This window comes from Corvus hawaiiensis, chromosome Z (genome assembly GCF_020740725.1).
Source record: "Corvus hawaiiensis isolate bCorHaw1 chromosome Z, bCorHaw1.pri.cur, whole genome shotgun sequence".
In the NCBI taxonomy this organism is placed as follows: Eukaryota; Metazoa; Chordata; class Aves; order Passeriformes; family Corvidae; genus Corvus; species Corvus hawaiiensis.
In genome coordinates, this window is record NC_063255.1 from 6,316,675 (window position 1) to 6,344,170 (window position 27,496).

At 41.5% G+C, this 27,496-nt stretch overlaps 1 long non-coding RNA gene across 1 annotated transcript; it reads right to left on the reverse strand.

Annotated features, from left to right (window-relative positions):
* Nucleotides 1-3,783: 3,783 nt before the first annotated feature.
* Nucleotides 3,784-27,427, reverse strand: LOC125320149. The gene is made up of 3 exons (XR_007201022.1): nt 27,287-27,427; nt 12,626-12,649; nt 3,784-4,748 (listed from the first exon to the last, which is right to left on the reverse strand). It is a non-coding gene; the product is annotated as an uncharacterized LOC125320149 (long non-coding RNA).
* Nucleotides 27,428-27,496: the final 69 nt, after the last annotated feature.

Here is a 27,496-nt window from a genome sequence, read left to right on the forward strand (position 1 = left end):
CTGTGGTTTTTTGCCTCTTACAGAATGGAGGTTGCTAGATCAGGATTTAAGAGGAAATTCAAGTAAAAGGTCTAAAATTTCCATCCTAATGCAACTACACCTTTCACACAATTCAATTTTACTTTTCAGTACCAGTGATTAAATAAGGTAAGGTATTCAGCATTTTTATTGACATATGACTGCACAAAATCCTGAAAAATTGCCATCTTAAAACCTGAGGAACACACAAACTGGGTCCAGAAATCCCACACTGTACAATACCAGCCTTCAGGAAGCTGCAAAGATATGTGCTCTGTAAATGCAGCCGTTTTTGGCTGTGTTGTTCATACAGAAACAAGCATTTCAAGAAGCATTTGGACAATGCTCTCAGGCACGTGGCATGACTCTTAGGGTGTCCTGCACAAGCGCAGATGTTGGACTCGGTGATCCTTATGGGTCTCTTTGAACTCAGCATATTCTAGGATTCTATAACTAATCCTCAGTGCAACCTGACAAAGCAATGCTTCTTTCACTGGCAAAGCAATTTAAGTATTTGCTTGCTCTTTCGTGGGGTTTGGTTTACATCTAGGAGTCTGACAGGTACTAACACACTACTACCAGTAGTCTGTTGTGATAAATCAAGTGTCAGTCTGCGTGAGCTGTTGTTTAACATCCCACCTGCTTAAATTCTTAGGCATATAAAGATGTTCCACTCCAAGCAGTTTGAAGGGCAGTAAACTTGTTTAGGAGTGAAAGGCTCAGGTTTACATCTCTGTGGCACGTCTGTTCATCTGTTTGCTATTCAGCAGTGAGCCACTCTCAGATTGTCCTTGAACACAAACCATTGCACACAAACATCCCTCATGGCAGGATCTTCAACCTCCACCTGACAAACCCAAAGCTACCTTCTTTCTAGCCAAATATTGTTTGCATATTTCCACATAACATAACAGTTCCAGGAGAGAAGAGCCATAAAAGAACTTGTTGGTCTCTGTAGGAAATGTGTTTGAATCTTCCACGTGTCACCCAGGTGCACTAATCTGTGGGCTATTGATTATTTGCAGGAGGAGTTTCCTTCCATTTTTCAATCAGGAAAAAGAGTGCCTCTCTTGGGAAAAGAAACCCCTAACATTAACAACCTGGATATGACTTTTTTTGCAGTCTCTATCTGTTGCTCTGTAAAGCAGTAGTGTACACCATGGTCACAGCATTCAGGGTCCCTGGAAGAACAAGTCTCTGATTCCAGCTAGAGAACATAGGCCTATGGACAAATATTTTAATATTCATTAAAATCTCCCTGTGAGCTGATTAATTTTATGTGTTCATTAGGATTTTTTGAAAAGTTCAAGGAAGAATTTCCAGGCATCACAAAGGAAACCAATGGCAAATACAGGGGTAAAATTACCTCACATCCCTTGTCTGGATTTGAAGCTCAGTCTCTGGCTTATTTCCCCTTGGCAGCAATACAGATGCATTTTGGCAATGTATATTTTAGCTTTACTGTGCATGCAGGGAACTTATAGGCAACTAATAGATCAGTACAAGTACCTGACAGATGCTCAGAATTGGCTGTTTTGATTTGCAACACCAGTTGGACTGTGCCTGTCTTGTTTTGAGCCATCACTAGCACTGGTGATTTTTATTTTCCCCATGTGAAAACAAATAAGCCAGGAAAATACTGTTAACAGCCTCCTCAGTTCTCCACTACAGCTGACAACCATGACCTGTGCAGTTTTCCTGAATTCTGGTTCAGGGTGGGTGTAAAGACAAGGAAAGGGTGCATGCAGTGGGTGTTTAGCTCCATCACAAATACCACCTGTTTTCTCCCTTGGGATCAAGACCAGATGGACAGTAGGTTCTACTGAGCAAAGTGAATCCTTTACGTAGCAATCAACTCTTGAACTTTTGCTCCCCGGGAAAAAAACTTTAGAGAGAAGGAAATGCCTGGTTAGGTCTCATTAAAGTGTTGCTGCCAGGCACTGTAAGATCATGGATAATGAGGACCTCACTTTTCAAGGAGTTGAGTGTTTAATTCTTTCTGCATTTCTGGTCCAAGCACCAGTGCAAATTTCACCCATCTGGAGTTCGTCTAATGTCTACAACAAAAGCACACATCTGATTTAACCTTCAGACTGGCTTATGACCCTTTTTCTTGCCCATATTCTTGTCAATGGAATCATCTTTCTTGGCTGGTGTTTGTCCAAAATGCTGTACCTGGGCTTTTTCTTTCTATCATATAGCTCACATGGAGGTGAAAAGATCTGGCAACCACTACAATACACTGTTTTTGCTTACCCAAGGTTGGATTTATCTCTTTAATTATTATTTTTAACCTCTAGCTATCAGTTCTTCCTTCTGAACCACTTGGAAGATAGAGATTCCTTGTCTGGTTTTTGTCTCCTTTATCTAACAAGAATTTTCAGTCCTTCAAAAATAAGTGTTTCTCTTGTTTACTCCTTGAATAATAAGGAGCTACAAACAAGTGTTGAGATATGCATTCAAGGAAAAGATTAAATAGATCTTTCTAAAGCAAATGGAAGAATATGTTGAGGGGAACTCTTCAAAATCTATAATATTTACCAACAGAAGAAGAAACTCTTTAGAAGGAAAACACTTATTGGCATCTAGTGGTAATAGACGCATTAAGGCTTAACGCCTATTTTAAAATATGGGCGCAATCAATAAATAAAATAACGCCTGTCAATCCACCATTCTTGAAATTAGCACTGGATGCCTTTTCAAATCTTATGGCTTGACACAGAGTCTAGTTGAAGAAGGGACCAGAAGCGCTTTCTCTCTGCATCATCAATTACTTATGAATTGATCAATAGTTATTATCCTCACATTAGTGTCTCTAGTCTTGTTTCCTTTGGATAATTCAGAATTTGAATGATGTGTTTCTCTGTTTTTGGATAACCAAACTTTGGCAATCTCTGTGCTACCACTCACGGGCTTTCAAAGGGACTCCTGTGTTTCAGAGTTATTTCAGAGGAGTTGAAGTTTGCCAATATCTTATTCAAAAAACAGTTACCTACAATCTACTGCTTTAAAATAGGAAGGACAGTACTGTGGTGTGTTGACCCTGCTTGGAATTCTCTCTCCCTTCCTTTTATCTTTTATTTCTGACCAGACACAGTATGTTATATTCCTTTGGTCAGTTTGGATCAGCTGTCCTAGCTGTGTCCCCTGGCAAGATCTTGCCTCCTGGTGGGGAGGGGGGAAATGCTGGAGAGGCAGTGCTGATACTGTGCCAGTGCTGCTCAGCACCTGCCAAAACATGGGTGTGTTACCAACACCCTTCTGGCCACCAACTCAAAGCACAGCACCGGGGGGACTGCTGTGGGGGAAATTAACTCCGTCTTATCCCAACCCAATACAAGTTTTTGAAGGTATACCATTTCTGCTCTCACTGTCTGCACTCTGGATTTATAAATGTTGACATGTAATTCTGAAAATAAGCATCTTCTCTTGAGAAGTCCAGATACTTGGTTATTTGACAGACTGGTAGAAAGAATTTGATAGGAAAATGTCTAGAAGGAATGATTCATTAGGAAAGACTGAAGTACTAAATGGCAGTTTACGGGGAAGAGGATGAGCCCTTTTTTTACTTGAAGAAAAATCTGTGAGCAGGAAGCTATTGCAATAGGTACAGATTTGAATAAAAATGAAACAGCCTCTTAGTCACCATGTCCATATCCTTGTTTTAATAAACTGAGATCAGTAACTTGAATGGTTTTGGAAAGATCATGCTGAAGATCAGAGGAACAGAGCCTATACCAAATGCTAGCATCTGTCTCTGTGAATACAGCACATTTATTCACAGCTAAATGCACTGCATTGAAGCAATCCACAGAAATGTTAATTACAGACTCCAGTGCTGCAATGTTTATTTCTAAAAACAACAAAGATGTTGGCATGATAATCTTCTGTTATTTCAACTGCAAGTCTAATCAGAATTAGTCTGTTTTCTTTCAACTTCTCTCTGTTTTCCTCCCCCTCCTCCTCCACAGTCACAGTGATTCACTTCTGCTCACCATGCAACAGAAAGAAAACTGTGGAATTTCCTTGAAGAGAACTTTAGTTTGCTTGATGTTTCTCTGTTTTATTAAAATAGTGTGCTCAGGATCCAGCACTAATAGGTGGTCACAATTAAGCAAGAGCTAAATTCATTCACAGAATATTTACAAGCTCATACAATCCCAATAGAGCCTTTTTAAAAATCTCTTGAAAATATTAACTTAGAAGTATCATAGGCATGCAGAGTATATTATGATTCAAGAAGCATGTAGCAAAAACTGGCTCTTCGAAGACTAATTTCAGGGCAAACAAGCTAGAAAATCAAAGTGAACGAGATACAAAGACGGATAGAACAACTCATATAAATTTTAGAAAATTATTATGTAAATCTGGGAACAAAAACTAAACCAAGACTGGGACCAGTGTAGAGAAAGCAGAGCCAGGCTCTTTCAAGTGGTGTCCAATGATAGGAGCAGAGACAATGGGCATGTGCTGAAGCACAGGAGTTTTCCTCTGAGGATCAGGAAGTACTTTTTACTTTGAGGGTTACCAAGAAGTGGCACAGGTTGTCCAGGGAGATTGTGGAGTCTCTGTCCTTGGAGACCTTCAAAAGCCATCTGGACATGGTCCTGGGCAAGCTGCTCTAGGCCATCTAGGCCATCTTCCTTAAGCAAGGGGCTGTCCAAGGTGACCTCCGAAGGTCCTTTCTGGCCTCCGCCTCTCTGTGATCCTTAGATTCTCAGATAAAGGTGCTACAAGAGATTGAACAGCGTGAAACTAATGCAAGATTTCCGATGTTCAATTTTTAGTTTCTGTTTACTTTAGTTTCTGTTACTCCAGGTTTGTGAGTAAAGTTTTCACTTAGAAAATTATATGTAGTTTGGGATAATTTTTATACTACATATTGACATGAAGAACAGTGCTTAGCTGTCTAGAATAAACAGTAGTGCCATTAGTTTACATTACGGAATTGGCTATGTATTGCGGTAATGCTAATATTTGCTAATGCTGTGTTTGTTTTGTTCCACTACAACATTATAATTGTGTTCATTCAGTCTATTTGTCAACAAGTTTTTTTTTAATTGGTCCTATATGCTCAGCTCTTCACAGGTCATTTTGGGAAGTCTAAGTGTTCTATCTATTTACATCTGTATAATCAGCATGGTCCTGAAAACATCTGAATTTTCAATGTCCCCTTGTTATTAATTTTAGCCTAATTCTTCTCACATGTTTTTCTTCCAAAAGCTTTCTGTTCAATACACAGAATATCAATGCAGAACACATTCTGTGCACAGAAAAGATTCCTTTTGGCTCCAGCACTCCTGGAATGTCAGCAAGCAATTGCGCATACAAGCAAACTATTTAGCCACTAGAGAAGTAATTTTTTTGCATGTTGCCATCTTTCTTTCACTCTTTTACCCTGTTTTTTCCCAGAGGTCTCTGACTAAGCTTATCAGTCTCCACACTTTCCTGCACTTATTTTTAAAATAAATCACTTATTTACTGCCCTTTCAGTAGTAAGAGAAGGAAACACATGAAACAAAATTCCATTTCTTCCTGATACCATCTTCTAACCGGTCTTTCTTCGTGATTTACTGTGCTTTTTCTTAAAATTCATTCTTATTTTCCTCTACCTTGAAGGTCTCTTTTCTCAATTTCTCTGTGTTTTGGAGGTCTTTTCTCTCCTCAATTTCCTTTTTGTCTTCTCCTCATTCTAAGGATTCCTACAATATGAACCCCAATGAAAACTGATTTGCCAAGGGATAAAGACAATAAGACTACTCTACAGCTCTTTTTGATTACCATTGTTGGCCCTGCTGGCCCTTGACTCCACAGGGGCCCATCAGCACAAGAATCAGATGTTCAGCAATTTCTATACTGAAAGTTTTGGGAAGCAGATGTTCAGCAATTTCTGTACTGAAAGTTTTGGGAAGCCATAGCCATAATAATGCAAATATTAAGTTAATGGTTTTTGCTGATTGCTTTATGTTTAGAGCAATGATTATATTTTCTTTTAAGAGGAACATTTCAGCAAAACAAGTTTTTTAAACTAGCTGTGCTAGAAGTGGAACCTGTGTTTAGCTTCAATGAAATGAAGGACATGAGCAAATGCTACCAAAGTTCAGGTGCAAGTAGGTAGCAGCTATTTGCCCCCTAGCTTCTAAAACAGTTCTTTTTCAACTTCTTCAACTTATGTTTTGCCATTGCCAAAGCAGAATTTTTATTTTCTGAAAATATTCTGTTTTCCAATATTCTGTAATTGCAGTCCTTCTTGTTCTTATAGTAAGTATGAATTAAGACATCTCAAATCCTAGCATGAATAGATTAATCAGGTTTACAACCCAGCGAGAAAAAAATGTAAACCTCATTTGATTTGTGTCTGGCTTAATGTATAGTGTCTTCACTCAGTAATTTTTTATTTCTTTCTCTACTGCTTGTGCTGCTGCTCTCTCTGCCCAGTAAAGCATTTATAACTGCATAGTTACATTTTTTCTGCCTTTTTTAATGTGCTGGTAGCTCAAACAGAACTCCACACCTTTGGTTTCATTAGCAAACATCGCAAGATGCTACACACAACTGTTATCTTTAATCCTGAGTAAAATTTTGTTTTAAAAGAATTTCAAAGCCCCTCAGTCCCAGCTTTTTAATTTGCCGTATGTGATCCCTCTGTATCCTACAGATCTCCTCTGCAATTTTGGAATGAAACAGTATTGCTGAATTTCTAAGTAAGATTTCAAATATGGAGAAAAATCATAACTTTTTTTTCATTTAGGAAAAAAATGTATGTTAATCTTTCCATCTTTATTAGGTTTGCCCTTTTTTTGCGATTTCTGATTTATTTTAAGCAGTGTGACATTTCACATCTTGTATCTGTTTTCTCTTTTTGTCAAATACAAAGATGGTTTTTCTTCTTAAACGAAGGAGTTCTGCAAGATTCTGAATATCTCATTATATAGAGTACCCTGAACATCACCAAATGCTCAAAACGTATTTTTAATTAGAATTTAATTTAACTAGGAACAAAAAAGTTTGGGTTTGGCTTTTTGTTGGTTTGGGACTTTGTTTTTTGTATTTGTTTTGTGGTGTTTTTTCCACAAGGGGAAAAGGAGAATGTACTCCATGATGTCTTGGCAGAGGTAGCTGAAGTGCATACCTTCATTTCAAGGAAATGGTTGCAGAATGAAAGCTGATTTGTGCTAAGTAAAACCAGCACAAAAAGAGCCTGGTCATGTAACCCATGATGTAACCCATGCCTACCTCATGTATGACTCCTGCAATTTACTACACTTCAAAGTGTAAGTTCTGCACCCCGAATTACACCACCTGGCAACTGGGTCAGGATCAAATCTCCTTCCCCACCGTATCATTCCAAAATGGTATACAAACTCTGCAAAAGCTCTGTAAAAGAGAATTTGTTCAGAAGCTTTCTGGAGGGCCTCTTGGATATAGGCTTCTTAGAGTGAGACAAAGCTCCTCAGCAACGGATGACTGATGACTGGAGGAGTTGGGGCAAGAAGACTGACCTTAGAATATTTTTGGTGGATTTCAGTTCTGTGCTTCTCTTTATGATTTGCAGAGCATCAAATTTCCTTTTTGATGACAAATTTTTAGCTTTCATTTTTTTATGTAACTTAGACTCTAGGTTTTGGCACTTAAGGAACATCAGCTCTCAAAATATATGTTACTGCCTGCACTGCAAGCTGTAGCTCTTAAAGAAAAAGCAAGTAATGAGCAGACACATTGGATCACATTGCTTAGAGGTCTAAGTAAGCCTGTCCAATATCATTAACAGTAATATAAATGGTACCTAAAACAGTCAGAAGGGAACTTCTTCATTATCCAATTACTCAAAAAATATTTCCCAGCAGTTGTTGGGGTCCCTCCCCTGCCATGGAGCCCTGGGAGAGGGGCCCTGAGGGCACAGACACGGGGCTTCCCTGCCCCTGCTCAGCCTCGTTCCCATTGGTTGGTTTGTGTTCCCTGCGCGGGCAGAAGGACCCTTGGTCCGTGACTGGAACAGTTCCTCAGCAGAGCCCCGGCCATGCGGCTGGAGAAATAAACATCTCTCTGAAACAGCTATCAAGAATCTGTCTGTCCATATATATTTCCTTTCCACGGGACTCCTGGTTTGATATATGCGTGTTGCAGGATCCCCACTGCAACAAACGCACTGCAACAAGCAGTGTCACGTGTCACTTTGCTTACAGGTTTCGCATACTATCTTTATTAATTTAATTAAATGTATTTCCAGTAGTAGTGTATTATTTTCATAAACATACTATGAAGAGCTACTCAGAAAGGGAGTCTACTTTCAGATTTTAAAAGCTATGAAAAAGGGTAATGTTTTCAACAGTCTTTGATCTGCAGCATGAGCTTCAAGGACTGTCCTGGTTTAAGAACACAAAAAGTAGTGGTTTTACTTGGAAACTCTGCTTGTAAGATTTCAAATGTGCTGTTTTCTCTAACTAATAGAACCATTATGAGAGCTTAACATGACTGTAGAAAAGTATATTCTTTCTGCTCTGAGAAGAGTCAGGTTTGTTATATACCCTAAATTTGACTAAAAGTTCTTCAAACCTTCTTGAGGTTACTGAAAGTGACAAAGTAGAGGAAACAGTTTAATTTCTACCTTAATTTTTACATTAATATATTAAAAATTGAGATTGGATTAATAACAAAGAAAATGTATTTCTTTGCACTGTTTCTCTTCCTCCTGAATTTTAGTTTTGCTGGGATAAAATGACCTGTTAAATAGTACAAGAATGCAGCTTCATAAAGCATCAGCAATTAATCTGATCACATACATTAGTCACTAATTGCAGCAGATTTTTCTAAAACATGCTTTGTGATGAGGAGCAGTAATTTCCTCAAAAAAATCTTGGACAGGAAATCAGATCATAGAATGGAGTGTCCCAGCTATAAAATCTGATCTATATTTTAAAGGAAGTTCTAAACAGTGTTGATACGACATGTGAATAGGGCTTTACAGATTGCTTACTGAACATAAGGCTTCAGAAAGCTGTAAAACACTTGGAAACATAGGAATAAATATACTCCTTCTTCATTATTTTGAGGCCCTTCTCAGATTCTTAAGTAATGAAAAATATGTGCTACAGTATGTGTTCGAACTCTGCCAAGTGCCATATCAAGCAATGGAAGAGCATGTTCCTGCATAGTAGTTGGGCCAGTCATTTCAAATTATTTCAACATTAATTGACAAAATGTAAATTCATTCAATAAACTCTCAGGTACATTATTAATTCCTTGAATCGCTGCAATGTGAGAAATTCTTCACATAACTTTCACACCCAGTCATACTATCTTATTTTTTTCTGTAAGAAAAGTTGCAATATAATTGGCACAAGGTGCCTGATTCAAAATGCTTATGGATATTCACCCCAAATAAAAAAAAAAAATTCAGTAATATCTGCTTTCTATAAATATATTACTGTTTCAGTTTACTGGCAGAAACATTTGCATAAGCTAGTGGCTTAAGTGAAGAATTTAAGAGACTATTTTCAAGAGAATGTTGATTTTAGAATTACTTCAAACTGAGGTTTTAGCTTATGTTTTCTTCTAATCCATCCAGTGAACAGAAAACAGAATCCGGATTTCCAAGAAAGGTTTAGGGTTTCAGAAATAATTACTTCAAAAAAATTGTTTATGATTTTTTACATAAGTTATTCAATAAAAAAATTTAAGTCTTGGAATAATTACAAAATTCTGTAAGCCAGCTGATACATTCAGTGACTGGCAGCATGTCCTACCCTAAATTCCCAAAATGATGTAATATCGTAAGTTCCCAAAGAATCTCTTCTGGTTATTGAATCAAGTTACATTCCATGGGATTAAAATTAAAATCTTTTTCATGGAAGGTCTAGCTATCACATAATCTTGATCTGTCATTGAGAGAATCAAGGGGCAGCTGCTGTTGTTGTGTGGGAACAGAGGAGGACATCGCCTGGAAAAGCAAATAGAAATGGGGCAAAGTAGAGGTTTATCATCTTTTCCTCCACAGAGACAGGAGCATAACTATACATTAATTCTGTTATTTCACATTTTCTCCTTCTTTGTTCAATATTTCCTCATGCCCTAAGAGGAGAGTGAGCTGTGGCACTGAAACACTGTGAGGGAGCTTCTGTGTGTCAGAAAAGCCTTCCAGAAGCTGTTCTGTCACCCTGCAGAGCTCCTTCTCACCCTGTGGTGCCCATATGCCACGAGCATTAGTGATGGTGTTTCTATACAGGCACAGGTAACATTTTAAAGATCTTTGATACCCTCAGGGTCATGGAAATCCAGATTAAAAGGAAATATCAATCATTAGTCCAGTTTCCTCTGCCTAGCAAGCACACAACCTCTCCAAAGAGTGGTGTTATCTGCTGGACATACATGCAAAATTATTCAGTCACAGCTGAGTAAAGTTGAGAAGGGGACCAGTTAGTACAGTAAAAATCAGATTCTATCTATGTTCATTATTAATAAATTTATTTTTGGGCCAGTAGTGCACGTAGAAGGTGAAATACAATTCTGATTATTTATCAAAAGCAAAGTTTGTAGTTTGTCCCTGAACTTTCACAGTATTGAGGGGTGTTGTACAAATAAATTCTAAATCAAATATTTAATTTTATAAAAGTTGAAAATTAATCTAGAAAGGCAGCTGCTCTCCGCATCCTAAAAGACGGGCTGATGAAAAATCGTTAAGTCACCATGGGATGCTGATAAAAGTAGTCACTGAGGATTGAACTATAAAATCAAGGACACTATTTTACAGTTGTTGCATAATCTATCTAGTTATAATCACACAATGTTGCTGATACTCCCAAACAAATCAAACAAATTCTATTACTGATAATCACCAAGTTAATTAATAGCAAGCATATTATTTTATTTTTCTTCCAAATGCTAACATAAGTTTCAACAGCCTTAATGAAAGGTTGTGCTGTGTTTGAAGTTTTCTGAAATTTGTCATGTTTTATTTAGCATAGGTGAAATTCTGGACACCAATATTTACACTTCACAGTGAATTTCTAATTCAAATTTTTTGTTTGAACTCACCTTTACTTTTTTGAGCACCTGTCCAAATGCTGGAGGCTGACTTCAAGCTATGTTACTTTTCTGTGTTTGTTTCTGGCCCCTTAAGAAAGTATTTTCTGCTTGCTGAACTCACCTGCAGGCAATGTACTCTAGTGTCCCTTCTCTTTCTCCTTTGCTTGCTAGTCATTATAGTTAGAGAATTTAGCTGCTTCAGCTCCCATTCCTTTCTCCTCCTTACCACGACAAATAAAACTGAACTTTGATTTGAACTATCAAAAAAAATTAGAAATGCACATCTGGTTTTTTTCTTGCAATTTAAAACAGTCTATTAAATAAACTGGATGAAAAAAAATCTAGTATTCTTGAGATCTTACATCTCTTACAATGTCTGAAGAATCATGTCCTGTTGCTAGTAATTGTCTTTTGCACAGAGAAGTGAGTGCAGAGAAAATGTACCTTGAATTGCATTGGTCTCTATCCTCCTCATTCCTGTTTTTTTCTCACCTGCTTAATTTTCATGCTGATTACAAGGGTCTCTACTCCAACTGTTTTGATTATGGGCAGCTGAGTTATGCAGAACTGTGAAGTCAAGGTCTGTAGCTCCTCCAAATCCCTGAGAAGAATAGATGGCTAAAGGAGGAGTAGCAGGGAACTCATGTTATGGATTAGAAGAACCAAATCCTTTCATCCTTGCATTCACTCATGGAAATTCATGGCCTGTAGTTACATCCTGCTCCTACCTAGTTTTCCATTACTCATTTATTTCTAGTTTGCTCAGAATCCATTTCTAATGAAGATTGGACCTCTTTTCATGGTAACATATTAAGAGACAAAGCAAAGGGACATTTCCTAAGTAAAATTGAACAAAATTGTAATTGGTTAAAAAAAAAAAAAATCAAAACAAAGAGAATAAATTAATTCTCAGTGAAATAAGACTCTATGATATAGTCAGAAAAGTGTTTCTGTATTGTTTAACACACAATGGTTTGGTTTAGTCTGGAAAGAAACTGTCATAAAGAACTTGAATAAATTGGGGAGCTGAAGCTTTTTTGTGTTTTTTTTTATTTTTGCAGGAAACAAATGCTGTGTCTGAAACCTCTTTTGACTTTTTGCGAGAGTAATTAAATGTAGAAGATTTATTCATTGCTGTGCATATGGTTGTAGGTACTAAAGTAAGCAAAAAAGCCAATAAATTAGGTAATTTTCATGAATAATGTTAATTTAATTTTCAGTAAGAACTATGAGAGATACCAAAAGGATGAACTCTTGGAAAACTAATCCTCGCAGGATCTAGTTAACCCTGTTGCTTTAGGGAAACCTTTATCTTACTCATACATTGTCATACCCTGTGAATCCTCCATGCTGCTCTTTTTAGCTGTTCCTGAAGATAAATTGACAGAAGCTGTGTGATGGATATACATAATACTTTGTACAGCTTCATTTGCATCCAACATATTTCACAGAAAAAGGCAACCTTACAGGAAATATCCTGCTTTGTTCTCTTCAGATATAATTATGTGAAATGAAACGAGGAAGAAAATGCAACCAGGTTGAATTTGTATCAGTCACACAGAGTACAGGTGAGGAGCCTTACCAGCCTGATCAGTCTTCCATCCGGCTGTGGTCATTCAAGTTGATTCAATGATTATCAAATTCATTTTAGTTCCAACAGAACACACATGTTCAGGAAAAAAAAAAAAAAAAAAGAAAAAAGTTTCTGTTAACAACAACAGAAGGCTAACCTATTATACTTATGCATCTACTCTTGCATCTGTTTTGAAATTCAGTTGAATTTGGATAAGAGCAGTTGTTGAAATAAAGATGTCCTTCAGGCCAGAATCCTGACTGTGAATATGTACATACATTAGGACCTGCATTCAGGTTTCCAAGTCAGACACATTCCTGATCTACTGCACACAGTTTCCAAATATCAGGTACTGACTAAACATAGGAAAATAACATTTTTAAAAATTTCATTGCTCGGACTACTTGAGGAGAGTATAGAGAGCAGGTAATCTTGAAGGGGAAAAAAACACATAAGATCAAAGGTGTTGGAAGAATTGCACTGATGAAGGGAAAATAAATCCAGATGAGTATGAAATATTTAAAATGGAAGAACATCTTTTCATTTTTCTTTCTTTAAGAAAGAGGCTGAATTGTATCATTCAATTTTAAAACATGTCATCCAAACTCTCACTAGACTTCTTCTTCCTTTAGTTGAATAATTTTTTGGTTTACACATGCACACACCAGATTCATATTCCATGGTCCACAACAGCCATTCAATTAAAGTGCTTATAGGACAAATTTATAATGAATTGTTAAAAAGTATTTTCCCAGAAATGGAGAGAAGATGAGGTACAGCAATTACTGATGGCAAGTTGCAAACTCTGGAGACCTCTGTATTCCTTCCAGGAGTGTTGCACCCAGTTTAGTGTATTGCATGGTTTCGACTCTTCAAGACCCATGGAAGGATAAAGGGAAACAACATTAAAGAGAAACTGGCCTTGTTGACCTCTACTCTTTGAATTTGAAGCCATTCCCCCTTGTTCAGTCACTACATGATCTTATAAAACATCCCTCTCCATCTTTCTTGTAGGCTCCCTTCAGGTACTGAAAGGCCTCAATTAAGTCTCTCTGAAGACTTCTCTTTTCCAGGCTGAACAACCCCAAATTTCTCAACCTTTCCTCACAGGAAAGATGCTCCATCCCTCTAATCATTTTGGTGGCTTCCTCTGGATTCACTGCAACAGGTCTATGTCCTTCTAGTGCTGGGGATCACAGAGCTGGATGCAGAGTTGCAGGTGGGGTCTCAGCAGAGCAGAGCAGAGGGGCAGAATCCCCTCCTTGGCCCTGCTGCCCACACTGCTCTGGATGCAGCCCAGGACATTTTTGGCTTTCTGGGCTGTGAGTGCCCATGGCTGGGTTGTAGTGGGTTTTTCATCCACCAGAACTCCCAAGTCCTTCTCAGCAGGGCCATGCGTGATCTGTTCATTCCCCAGCCTAGACTGATACCAGGGATTGCCCTGACCCACATGCAGCACCAGCACTTGGTCTTGTTAAACCTCATAAAAGTCCATGGGCCCACTTCTCCAACTTGTCCATGTCCCTCTGGATGACATCCCATCCTTCAGGTGTGTCAACAGCACCGCTCATCTTGGGGTCATCTGCAAATTTGCTGAGGATGCACTCGATCCCTTTGTCTGCGTCACTGATGAAGACATTAAATAACACTGGTCCCAGTACAGACCCCTGAGGGCACCACGTGTCACTGGTGTCCATTGGGACTTTGAGCCCTTGACCACAACCCTCTGGATGTGACCATCCAATCAATTTCTTATCCATCTAACAGTCCACCCATCAAATACCTCTTTTCCTGATTTATAGAGAAGGATGTCGTGGAAGACTATGTCAAAGGCTTTACAGAAGTCCAGGGCACCCACAGCCCTTCTCTTATCCACTGATGGTGTCACTCCAGTACAGAAGACCATTGAGTTGGTCAGGCAGGACTTGCCCTTGGTGAAGCTGTGCTGGCTGTCCCAAATCACCTCTCTGTCTTCCATGTGCACAGCTTCTAGGAGGATTTGTTCCACGATCTTCCCAGGCACAGAGCTGAGGTTGACAAGTTGACTGTTCCTGAGGTTCTCCTTTCTATGCTTTCGAAACTTGGGCACAATGTTTCTCTTTTTTCAGTCACCTGGGAATTCACTTGACTGCTGTGACTTTTCAAATATCATGGAGAGTGGCTTGGAACCTGCATCACCCTCAGGACTCTGGGATGCATCTCATTGGGTCCCATTGACTTCTGTACATTCAGGCTCCTCAGGTGGTAATGAACCTGATCTTTACTTACAGTGGGAGGGACTTTGCTCCCCCAGTCCCCATCCTACTGTCCATCCACTTGAGAAGTCTGGGAGGAGAGGCTATCACTGAAGCCCAAGGCAAAAATATTGTTGAGTAACTAGGCCTTCTCCTCATTCTTGTTACCAGCTTTGTTTAACACGGACCATTACTCCTTCTTGAACTTCCTTTTCTGATTAACATACCAGCCCTTTGTGACATTCTTTGTGTTCCTTGCCAAGTTCAGCTCCACCTTTGCCTTGGTCTTTGTGACCCCATCCCTACACAACCGTACTTCACGTCTATACTTTTCCCTGAACATCTGCCTGTCCTTCAACTGCCTGTGTTTTTGCTTCTTTCCTTTTAGTTTCTCCAGCAGATTCCTACTCAGTCATGCTGGTCTCTTGCCTTCCTTGACCGATTTGCTCCTAGGATTTGTCAGCTCTTGCACTCTATGGAAGATTTCCTTCAAAGTTTTCCAGCTCTGTTCCACTGTCTGAGGGCAGTTTCCCAGGAGACTCCCCTGAAAAGCTTGAAGTCTGCTTTCCTAAAGTTCAGGGGGCTGACTTTACACCTCATCTGTCCCATACCCCTCAGGACTGCCGACTCCACCAGTGTATCATCACTGCAGCCCTGGCTGCCTTCAATCTTGATGTCCCCAATTAGCCCACTTGCACTGGTGACCATCAGGTCCAGTAATGCCACCCCTGCAGTAGAGCTGTCTATTACCTGGGTCAATAACGTGTTCTCCATGCATTCCAGCGGTCCCCTGCATTGTCTACAGCTCACTGTGCTTCTTTTCCAGCACATGTTGGGGTAGCTGAAGTCCCCCAGCAGGACAAGGGCCTGTGAACACAATGCCTCCTGTCACTGGAGCAGGAAGGCTTCATCAACAGGCTCCTCTTGTTCAGGCAGCCCATAGTGGATGCTGACCACAAGGTCCCCTTTGTTACCTCGGTCTCTGGTTCTTACCACAGGCTTTCAATCTGCTCGGGGCTGTTCTTCAGACACAACTTTTCACACTCAATCACTCTTGATGTAGAGGGCAACCCCTCTGCTTGTCCTTCCTCTTCTGTCACTTCTGAACTGCCTGTACTCATTGATAGTCACATTCCAATCATGGGACTCATCCCACCAGGTTTCAGTAATGGCAACAAGGTCATAGCTTTCTAGCAACACGGTGGCTAGAAATGGTGGATCATTTGTTGCCCATGCTGCATGCATTGGTGTGCAGGCACCTCAGATGGGTTGTCAACCATGTCACCTTCCTAGAAGAATGCACCTCAATTCCTTTTAAATAATTCTCTGGTGTTTCCCTGTTGGCTTATATCACCTCAGGAGTCCCTGGGTCATATCCATAAGACTACAAGTGTGTTCCAGCATGGCCAGCACAGCTCAGAGTCAGCAGGGTGTAGCTGCACTTCCCTGGGTATGAATTTCACTCCCAACACCAGTATGCCACCCATAGGTTAATCTCTGTCAAGGCTGGTGTTAGCTTTTTCCCCTTCAAACCTAGTTTAAAACCCTGTCAATCAGCCCTGACAGCTCACAGTCTAGAATTCTTTTTCACTTTTTTAAACAGGTGAACTCCATCTCTCTCCAGCATGCCTGGTGCTGTATGAACCATTGCATGATAAAAAACCCCAGTATTCCACCCATGGCACCAGTCTTTAGGCCACGTGCTTATCAGATGGACTTTCCTTTTCCTTTTGGCATTCTTTCCTGCTACCAAAGGAGTTAAGAAAAACACCATGTGTGCTCCTGTCCCTTCAACTGGCTGCCCCAATGCTCTGAAGTTCTTTTTGGTTGCCCTAGGATTTCTCTTACCTAGTTTATCACTGCTGAACTGGAGAACCAGCAGTGGGTAATAATCAGAGGGCTGAATTAGTCCAAGGAGTCTCCTGGTGATAACTCTTGCATACTTCTGCCTTAGTCAAACCATGTGATCATCCATGAGTATCATGTGCCAGAATAACCAAATCATCTTGTCAAGGCACATGTGAAGGTGGCAGAGGTTTAAATCCTAATACAAATTAAGAAGACTGGGCACTTCTTCAGTACTCTAGGTAAGTGTTAAGCAGTAAATAATCTCCATACATATACAGTTTGATCAGAAAGTCTCTGCTACAATGCAGAAAAGTCTTTATAAAAGTTTTATTTAGATATAGCTCAATAAAATTTTTCCAAAGGAAAAAATTACATAATTATCATATTTTGCATTATGTTATAATCATGAAATTTCAATCAATCTCCTCTCTCAGATGAGCTTCATAACCTTTTCAGGATCTTAAGCATGAAATTCAACATTGAAACTTACTATTTTCTCAGACTTTCTCCCCTATTACTTCTCCCATTTTTTGTCTCTCCTTTTACTTCCACCCTTCCAGATCCATGTTTTTGTTTAAATTTTTTTCCCCTCCAACATTGCCTTTAAATCTCAGGGGCAGATTGTAAGCATTGCTGAGAGAAACATTCGCATTGTTGTCTGTAATAGTTAATGTGACTGCTCACTAGTGGTAGCTGTTTTCACAATCTGACCAGTGTGATTTACCTTGGTTTCTTTTGTAAGATTTTGTCTCTACAGCCCACATTGGTTGTCAGATTATTATTTTTCCAGAGACGAGGAGGGTGAGAGAAAGACCCTGAGTGGTTATTCTCTTCCATTCCCTGTTAAATAAAACCTTTAGTCTTCCACCATAACAGTGGGTTTCCACTGATAAATACAAAGGCTTACATCTGAAATAGTTGTACTTTTCTGCTCAGTGTAAAAAAAGAAATGGAGGGCACAACTCATCCCATCAAAGTAAACTTCTAAAATGGGTCAGATGAATCCCATCTTTGACACCAGCAGTTATCCAGAGACAGTATATTGAATAAGTGGCCTCAATCATTAACATAGTTTTCCTGATATTTCTTGCTTTAAGCATTCTCATTAAGAAGTGAACAAAAGGTGCTAAATAAGTTAGTCCATAGAGAAAGCCTCCATACTTCCATACAGAAACTTTGTATCGTCTGTAACACTCAAAATTTTACAGGGAGTCACAACAGAAAGTAACACTTGTACGTGCTGTTTGGGCACATAATCAGATCAACCTTGTGTCCTATTAAACGCTGAAGAGCAGAGTAGTAAAAAAAAAGTGGCATGCCAGTCATGGTAAGTCTCCTTTTGTGCAGAGCTACCAGCCTGCAGCACAGAAAGCTGCTGTGTTATAAAAATAAAAGAAGTGATTGCATTTGAGTGAGCAGTATTCTTTTATTTGTCTTGAAATCATAAACTTTTAGATGATGACTCAAAAACTGAAACACTCCAGCTAAAATACAAATATTTTTATTTGTAAAAATTCTCGGGTGCTTCATATGAGTTACATTACAGAAGCTTCATATTCCATCTCATACTTCATGTCCTATGACAACTCATAAGCTTTCCTGTGAGTAATATGTAGAAATACGTAGAAACTTTTCAGCTTTGGAAGCTGAAGTCCCAAAGGGGAATCCTGTGCCCATGAGAGAAGGACATGATGTAACTGAACAGAAGCTCTGGTGAGTCACCACTGAAGCATATCCAGCTATATTATTTCATTCTTTTTTTTTCATTACTTAAAAAAGCATTGAAATTTCAAAAGAAAGACACGCCATTAAAAATTAGACATGAAAACCTAGTTATACATGGAGCCTAGTTCTCCATTATAAACAATTCTTATTTATACAAATGCATCATTATTAATAACTCACCTACAATATCATCTTCTGTTAACACTTCAGAAGAGCCTGACCATACCTTAGAGGGTGCAGTTAAGCACTGAAATGGTATATGAAGTTGGCTTAAAACTAAATTCTGTCATCATATATTTGCTATCTGGAAGTTTTTACTAGTTATTTTCCTCTTTCTTTTGGTATTTTGGTGGGTACTGATGCTAGAAGAGATGTCACAGATTAGAAAATGTATTGGCATTACAGGAAGAGCATTTAGTACATGGAGTAGACTAAGCACAACTGACTTTTGATCCCCAGGCTGTCAACATAGCATACCCTCACAGAACTTCCATTAAAGAGCTGGTAATACCACTGAAATATGTGTTCCTCAGTCCACAATTCAAATTGAAAACTAACCATACAACCTAATGCGTCAAGAAAAAGAGCAACTGAAAAATGTCAAGTTATCCAAAGTTTGTTGCAATTTTTTTTACCAATAGCACCTTATTTTATTGAAACATCTCTATAAACATGTTTTGCTGAGAAGCTGTAAGAACTGACTGGTAGTAGTATCCAGTGTTACCTAATGTACTAGTTTGAAAACAAACCAGTGAGAGGCACCAAGTCAGAATAACAATTTAATGGAAATTAAAGAAAAAGGGAAAAAAAGGTAAAAGAAAACACTGTCAAACTGACAGAGTCAAGATACAACCTGAGTCCCTGTTAGGCAGGGTGGTGGTAGCAGTCTGGTAGAAAGGTGGCTGCAGTCCTCTGAAGCAGTGATCCTGTAGTAAAACAGTCTGCTCTTCCTCAGGAAGTCCAATGGTGGCTGTGTAGCTCCTGTCCTCTGGAAATCCAGTGGGAAGCCGGTGTCTCTGGTGTTCAGCCTCAGATTATATCCACGATGGGATGCTTGGTTCCTCCCTCTGGGTGGAGCATCTCACAATGGGGTAACGAGTCATGAGGCCAAGTGTTGATTAGGCTCATTAACAGAAGATAGTCCGGAGGGAGTTATCTCTGAGTCAGGCGGCAGGACAATGATGGGCCATTAACAGCAAGATAGTCTGGGGGGAGGAGGCAAGGAAACACTGCCCCACCTGATTTCAACAGCTGATGGGGATGGTAATAGAATACACTGCAACCCAGGACATTATCCACCCCTTATTCTATTACCATCTACATTATCCCAAATCAATACCTTCTTAAACTCTAAAACACACATACATATATATATATATATATATATATATATATATACACAGTGAAACCTACACACCGTTCTCACCTAACATTAGGTCTCCTTGTGGTACACAACGGGTTTCCCCATCTTTCTGCATTACCCACCAAGTGCAACCAGGTCCTTGAGCAAAGACAATCCCACGGATGGGTTTGTCTTTGCCTGAGGTGGGATTAATCCAAACAGTCTTTCCTAAAATACCTCTCAGGTGTACCGCAGGGACTCTATCTCCATCCACTGTGTGCAAGGGTTCAGACTCGGCAGGACCAGCTCGACTGATGGACCCTCAGGTATTGACTATCCAGGTGGCCTTTGCTAAGTTCACTTCCCAATTTTTGAAGGTCCCCCCACCAAGTGCCTTTAGGGTAGTTTTAAGTAGTCCATTGCAGCGTTCAACTTTTCCAGCAGCTGGTGCATGATAAGGAATATGATATATCCATTCGATACCGTGTTCTCTGGCCCAGGTGTTGATGAGGCTGTTCTTAAAATGAGTCCCGTTGTCTGATTCGATCCTATCAGGGGTGCCATGTCTCCACAGGACTTGCTTTTCCAAGCCCAGGATGGTGTTCCGGGCTGTAGCATGAGGCACAGGGTAGGTCTCCAGCCATCCAGTTGTCGCTTCAACCATGGTCAACACGTAGTGCTTGCCTTGGCGGGTTTGGGGAAGGGTGATGTAGTCAACTTGCCAGGCTTCACCATACCTATACTTTGACCATCGTCCACCGTACCACAGAGGCTTCACCCGCTTGGCCTGTTTGATTGCAGCACAGGTCTCACAACTGTGGATGACCTGTGAGATGCTGTCCATGGAAAGGTCCACCCCTCGGTCACGGGCCCATCGGTATGTTGCATCTCTCCCCTGATGACCAGAGGCATCATGGGCCCAACGAGCTAGGAATAATTCTCCCTTGTGCTGCCAGTCCAGATCCACCTGTGATACTTTCACCTTGGCAGCTCGGTCCACCTGCTCGTTGTTGCGATGCTCTTCATTAGCCCGACTCTTGGGTACGTGCGCATCCACGTGTCGAACCTTCACGGTCAGCTTCTCTACTCGGGCGGCGATGTCCTGCCAAATCTCAGTGGCCCAGATGGGTTTCCCTCTGCGTTGCCAGTTGGCCTTTCTCCAGCGATCCAGCCATCCCCACAGAGCATTAGCTACCATCCATGAGTCGGTGTAGAGATAGAGCCTCGGCCACTTCTCTCATTCAGCAATATCCAAAGCCAGCTGGACGGCTTTAAGCTCTGCAACCTGACTCAATCCACCTTGTCCCTCGGCAGCTTGTGCAACTCGTCGTGTGGGGCTCCATACTGCAGCTTTCCACTTTCGATTAGCGCCTACAATTCGGCAGGAACCATCAGTGAAGAGGGCATAACGTCTTTCAGTCTCCGGTAGCTCATTATATGGTGGGGCTTCCTCAGCACGAGTCACTTGCTCTTCCTCTTCTTCAGAGGATAATCCAAAAGTCTCACCTTCAGGCCAGTTTGTTATCATTTCTAGAATCCCAGGGCGATTCGGGTTTCTAGTACGGGCACGCTGTGTGATGAGGGCAATCCATTTGCTCCATGTGGTGTCGGTGGCATGATGCGTGGAAGGAACCTTTCCCTTGAACATCCAACCCAGCACCGGTAGTCAGGGTGCCAGAAGCAACTGTGCTTCAGTGCCAATTACCTCTGAGGCAGCTTGGACTCCTTCATAGGCTGCCAAGATTTCCTTCTCTGTGGGAGTGTAGTTGGCTTCAGACCCTCTGTAGCTTCGGCTCCAGAATCCCAGTGGTCGACCCCGAGTCTCACCAGGCACCTTCTGCCAGAGGCTCCAGGACAGACCATTGATCCCGGCTGCAGAGTAGAGCACGTTCTTCACCTCTGGTCCTGTCCTGACTGGGCCAAGGGCTACCGCATGAGCGATTTCCTGTTTGATCTGGGCGAAGGCTTGCTGCTGTTCGGGGCCCCAGTGGAAATCATTCTTCTTGCGGGTAACCAGGTAGAGAGGGCTCACGATCTGGCTGTACTCGGGAATGTGCATCCTCCAGAAACCTATAGCGCCTAGGAAAGCTTGTGTTTCCTTCTTGCTGGTCGGTGGAGACATCGCAGTGATCTTATTGATGACCTCGGTGGGAATCTGACGTCGTCCATCTTGCCACTTTACTCCCAGGAACTGGATCTCTTGGGCAGGTCGCTTGACTTTGCTCCTTTTGATGGCAAAGCCAGCTTCCAGGAGAATCTGGATGATTTTCTCTCCTTTCTCAAACACTTCCTTTGCTGTGTTTCCCCACACGATGATGTCATCGATGTATTGCAGATGTTCTGGAGCCTCACCCTTTTCCAATGCAGTCTGGATCAGTCCGTGGCAAATGGTGGGACTGTGCTTCCACCCCTGGGGCAGTCGGTTCCAGGTGTATTGCACACCCTTCCAGGTAAAAGCAAACTGGGGCCTGCATTCTGCTGCCAAAGGAATGGAGAAGAAGGCATTGGCAATGTCAATAGTGGCGTACCACTTCGCTGCTTTGGACTCCAGCTCGTACTGAAGTTCCAACATGTCCGGCACAGCAGCACTCAATGGTGGCATCACCTCATTCAGGCCACGGTAGTCCACCGTCAGCCTCCATTCTCCACTGGACTTACGCACTGGCCATATAGGGCTGTTGAAAGGTGAATGGGCCTTGCTGACCACCCCTTGGCTCTCCAGTTTGCGAATCATCTCATGGATGGGAACCACAGAGTCTCTGTCGGTGCGGTATTGCCGGAGGTGCACTGTTGCTGTGGCGATTGGCACCTGTTGTTCTGCAACTCTTAGCAGTCCCACGGCAGAGGGGTCATCTGAGAGGCCAGGCAATGTACTCAGTTGTCTGATATCTTCTGTCTCCACAGCAGCTATCCCAAAAGCCCAACGATGTCCTTTTGGGTCCTTGAAATATCCATTTCTGAGATAGTCTATGCCGAGAATGCACGGGGCCTCCGGGCCAGTCACGATGGGGTGTTTCTGCCACTCGTTACCAGTTAAACTCACTTCAGCTTCCAGTACAGTCAGCTGCTGGGATCCTCCTGTCACCCCAGAAACAGAAATGGGTTCTGCTCCCACATACCTTGATGGCATCAGAGTACATTGAGCACCGGTGTCAACCAAAGCCGTGTATCTTTGTGGGTCAGATGTGCCAGGCCATCGGACCCACACAGTCCAAAAGACCCGATTCTCCCTTTCCTCTACCTGGCTAGAGGCAGGGCCCCTCTATTCCTGGTCATGTTGCATGTTGCTCCCTTCCGGTGAATACGTTCCTGAGGTCCCTTCAAGAGGATAGGTCATATTATCATTCCGGTACCGTCTGGAGTTCTGTGTGTGGGAGACCGGAGCAATGTTGACTCTAGATGCGCTTCTTGTGGTAGTTGTCCCTCTTTTTAGTTCACGTACCTGAGCTGCTAAGGAGGAGGTGGGTTTTCCGTCCCACTTACTCATGTCTTCTCCATGTTCCTGAAGGAAAAACCAGAGGTTACCTCGTGGGGTGTATCCTCTCTCCCTGGTTGGGGGTCGCCGGCTCCTAACGGCAGAGACTCTTGTTGGTTCTGGTGAGATCTGGTAAATCTCTTCCTTAAGTTCCTTTTTCAATTTCTGATGGCCTTCTTCAATCAAGCTCCGGACTTGCTCAGCCAAAAGACTTGTTTCCACGGATGAGACATGGGTGCGAAACGGGGCTGTGACGGTGTCCTCGTAAATCCTCAGTTTGTTCACCAAGACGCCCACCCTGTCCTCGCCTTCCCTCCATTGCAGCGTTGCCAGGTAACGGGAGTATATCTCTGGTCCAAGGCGTGCAAACCTCAACCACATCTGTGACGTGCACTGGACACCATCTGGGCTCTTAGGAAATCTCTCATCTTCTGAGAAAATGATCTCCAGCACAGCCAATTCCCTCAGGCACCGGATACCTTGTTCCATTGTGCTCCATTTTCCTTGGTGCACCTGGAGGTCTTCTTTACAAAGGTACCTGTCCCTTACACTTGTAAGCAGTCGTCGCCAGAGGCTGAGGGTTTCTTGGGTTCTCCCGATCCCCTGGTCAATGACCACATCCTGGGACAGAGATCCCAGTTGCCTGGTCTCACTTCCGTCCAGAATGGTGTCATTGGCTGCAGCGTCCCAGATGCGGAGCAGCCAGGTCAGGATAGACTCATTCGTCTGGCGGGTGAATTCCCTCCGCAGGTCTCGCAGCTCACCCAGGGATAGCGACCGAGTGATGATCTCTGGTTCTGCCTCTTCTGCTGGGTGCGAAGGTCCTGCTGCCTCCTCGTCAGTCACTATGCGGACTGATTTGCTTTTTGATTTCTTCTTCTGCACGGGGGCAACTGCAATCGGTTTAGGCTGTTCTGGTTCAGTGATGGTTTGCATGGGGACGCTGACAGTGCTTTTGGTTCCTTTCTCCTCTGTGACAGTCTGTGTAGAGATGGACACTGTTGCTTTTTGTTTGGTTCCTTTCTCCTCTGTGTCAGTCTGCGTAGAGATGGATGCGGTTGCTTTGCTTTTGGCTCCTTTCTCCTCTGCAACGGTCTGCGTAGAAATGGATGCGGTTGCTTTGCTTTTGGTTCCTTTCTCCTCTGTGATGGTCTGCGTAGAAATGGATGCGGTTGCTTTGCTTTTGGCTCCTTTCTGTGTGACAGTCTGTGTAGACATGGTATTTGCTGCTTTGCTCCTTTTTACCTCCTCCTCAAGCAGACGTTGCACCACACTAAGTAGTGTTTTGTTTCTAAGCATGGTGTACACAATGCAGGCCATAGAGAAAAAAGAGAAGAGAACTGACAAGAAGATTACACCATCCTTAACATCCAGAGGGAACTCAATTTTTTCAAAAACTGCTGTGCCTGGCCTGAAAGGCTGGAAGAAACCACTCTCTACTCCTCCCACCAGGGGCTGGCTGTGATTGTTGAAGAGGTCCCAGACATAGGAGCCCAGACTAGGACAGCCAAACAAAATTGAGTATATATTCCGAATGGTATTCATCACTTCGCAGGTTATTATGCTATAGACATAATAAACCAATAAAGCAATTCTCATACCATTCCCTGGTTTTAACAGGAGTAATACAACAGGCAGGTAGTTCCCCATGTGAGGAAAAATATAGAGAGCAAGATACAGTACCCATGCAGACCAGCTGAGCACCATGGTGAATAGATTTCTGTTTATACAAAATTGTAATTCTGACTTTTTCTCAGAGCAAGCCTCACATTGGGCGCCAAATTATGTACTAGTTTGAAAACAAACCAGTGAGAGGCACCAAGTCAGAATAACAATTTAATGGAAATTAAAGAAAAAGGGAAAAAAAGGTAAAAGAAAACACTGTCAAACTGACAGAGTCAAGATACAACCTGAGTCCCTGTTAGGCAGGGTGGTGGTAGCAGTCTGGTAGAAAGGTGGCTGCAGTCCTCTGAAGCAGTGATCCTGTAGTAAAACAGTCTGCTCTTCCTCAGGAAGTCCAATGGTGGCTGTGTAGCTCCTGTCCTCTGGAAATCCAGTGGGAAGCCGGTGTCTCTGGTGTTCAGCCTCAGATTATATCCACGATGGGATGCTTGGTTCCTCCCTCTGGGTGGAGCATCTCACAATGGGGTAATGAGTCATGAGGCCAAGTGTTGATTAGGCTCATTAACAGAAGATAGTCCGGAGGGAGTTATCTCTGAGTCAGGCGGCAGGACAATGATGGGCCATTAACAGCAAGATAGTCTGGGGGGAGGAGGCAAGGAAACACTGCCCCACCTGATTTCAACAGCTGATGGGGATGGTAATAGAATACACTGCAACCCAGGACACCTAATCAGACTCAAGGATGTTCCTATTATTGATCTGGCCTTAAACGTCAGTGCCTGCCCTGTGGGAAACTAGAATAAAAACTCTCTGGACACAGTAGGAAGCCTTTATACTCTTCAAAGCTTCAGGATCATAACCATAATCAATGAATATTTAGATATTACTGAAGAAAACATCTGATTATTTGGATGAAGTTCCAGTTTGTTGAAAGACTTAATAAGGCAAACGGTATGAACTATGCATCCTTCCTTTGCTCCCACAGGTAAGGCTGAACATGAAGCATATCTTCACAAAGATTTTTATGTTTCACAAGAAATTAAGAAAAAACAGCAGGAAGGAAACAGTATTGGGAATATTTTCAGAAATAAAACTTGCAAGGAAAGGCTGAACTTCAACCTAGTCATTATGTATAATTAGAACAGAAATTATTATTATGTTGTCTCACAGGTGCCAATTTCATCTCTTGCTGCATTTTCAGTCTTTTCTGTTCCACTGACTAATCAAAAGCCAGGTTAACAGCTGGCAGAAGCAGTATTACTATGAAAGAGACAGATGTGTTTCATAGTGCTTGATGTATCGTGAGTAGTCAGCAGCTCAGTAAGGATTCCTCACCTGTAAAGGGTCAAAGGAGTTGTCTCTACTGTGAGCTCAGTTTCAAAATGCAAATCCATGTATAATTTCATATTCTTCCCAGTGGAGAGACACATACGGGATTGAGAATGAATGTTTAACCTACATACAATCTAGGTACCCAAGGGAAGTTTTTCATATTTTCTTAATTAGGTCAGGATCCCATTAAGAATTACTTCCACTTTCTCACTAATGTACATTAAAAGACTTTTGGCCTGCACTTCAGGTAAACAAACAGGCTGTCTATTTTGTAAAATCTATTTTGGAGGGGAGATGTAATATTTTGTTTGTTTTGGATTCAGGAGGGATAGTTAAAGACTGGGACTTTGCTGCACTGAAGACATGTGCTTCCATAAATTTCTCTGTCTCCAAAATAGGTTGTTATCATAAATATAATTCTATATAAATAGATTTGCATCCTCTTGTGAATTGAATTATCTGGCTAACTAGCTAGACTTAGGTTCTGTTGTTTTGTCAGCAAATAAGCACTGAAATCCTGGGGACTGCACAGTTTGTTTTGTATTTGTTTTACTGCCTTAAGCTAGGCATCAAACTTTGCCCTCCTACAAGTTTAATGTTCGTGATAAATAGGGAGAAGAAAAGAAACAGAAGGCATACATCTAAATTAATGTTCGACAGGAGAACAGAAGTAACTGCAATTCAAACCTGTACAGATTAGCCTAGCAATACTTTAGTCAGTCAGACCAACCCTCTACGTTGCCCATTGCCTGCTATAATTTTTGATTTCACTGCTTGCCAAGATTTTCAAAGAAGTGCTAAGTCTTCAGAAAGGATGGAAATACGATAGCAAAGTCATTTCACACAGGTTGATAGAGCTGGTCAATATTATATTTTGTATCCATTTGCATCAGTAAAAATCCTGAGGGTTTATTTCCACAATTCATGCAAGAAAGTTGTTTTTATTCTCTCTCTGATGGGAATGCACATAATGACACAGTCTGAAGTTACATTCATCACTGCATTCACAGCACACTATAATGCCAGTCCTCCCCTCCAGCACTGAGAATAAAAATGATAATACTTAGGAATGAATCACTCAAATTACTTACTCAGAAGAAGTACTGCAAACCAAAACCATCTCTTTTCCATCAGGTTTGCCTATGTTTTCAGTGACCAAACAGGGACTCTTACATGAACTTTGGTTCAACACAGTCTGAAAGTCAAATGAGACAAAAGACACTGTGTTTCAAGGGGATATGGCTGCAGAGAGAAACCAAGACGAATGGCCTGGGGAGAGTTATAAGCTTTAGAACAGTACC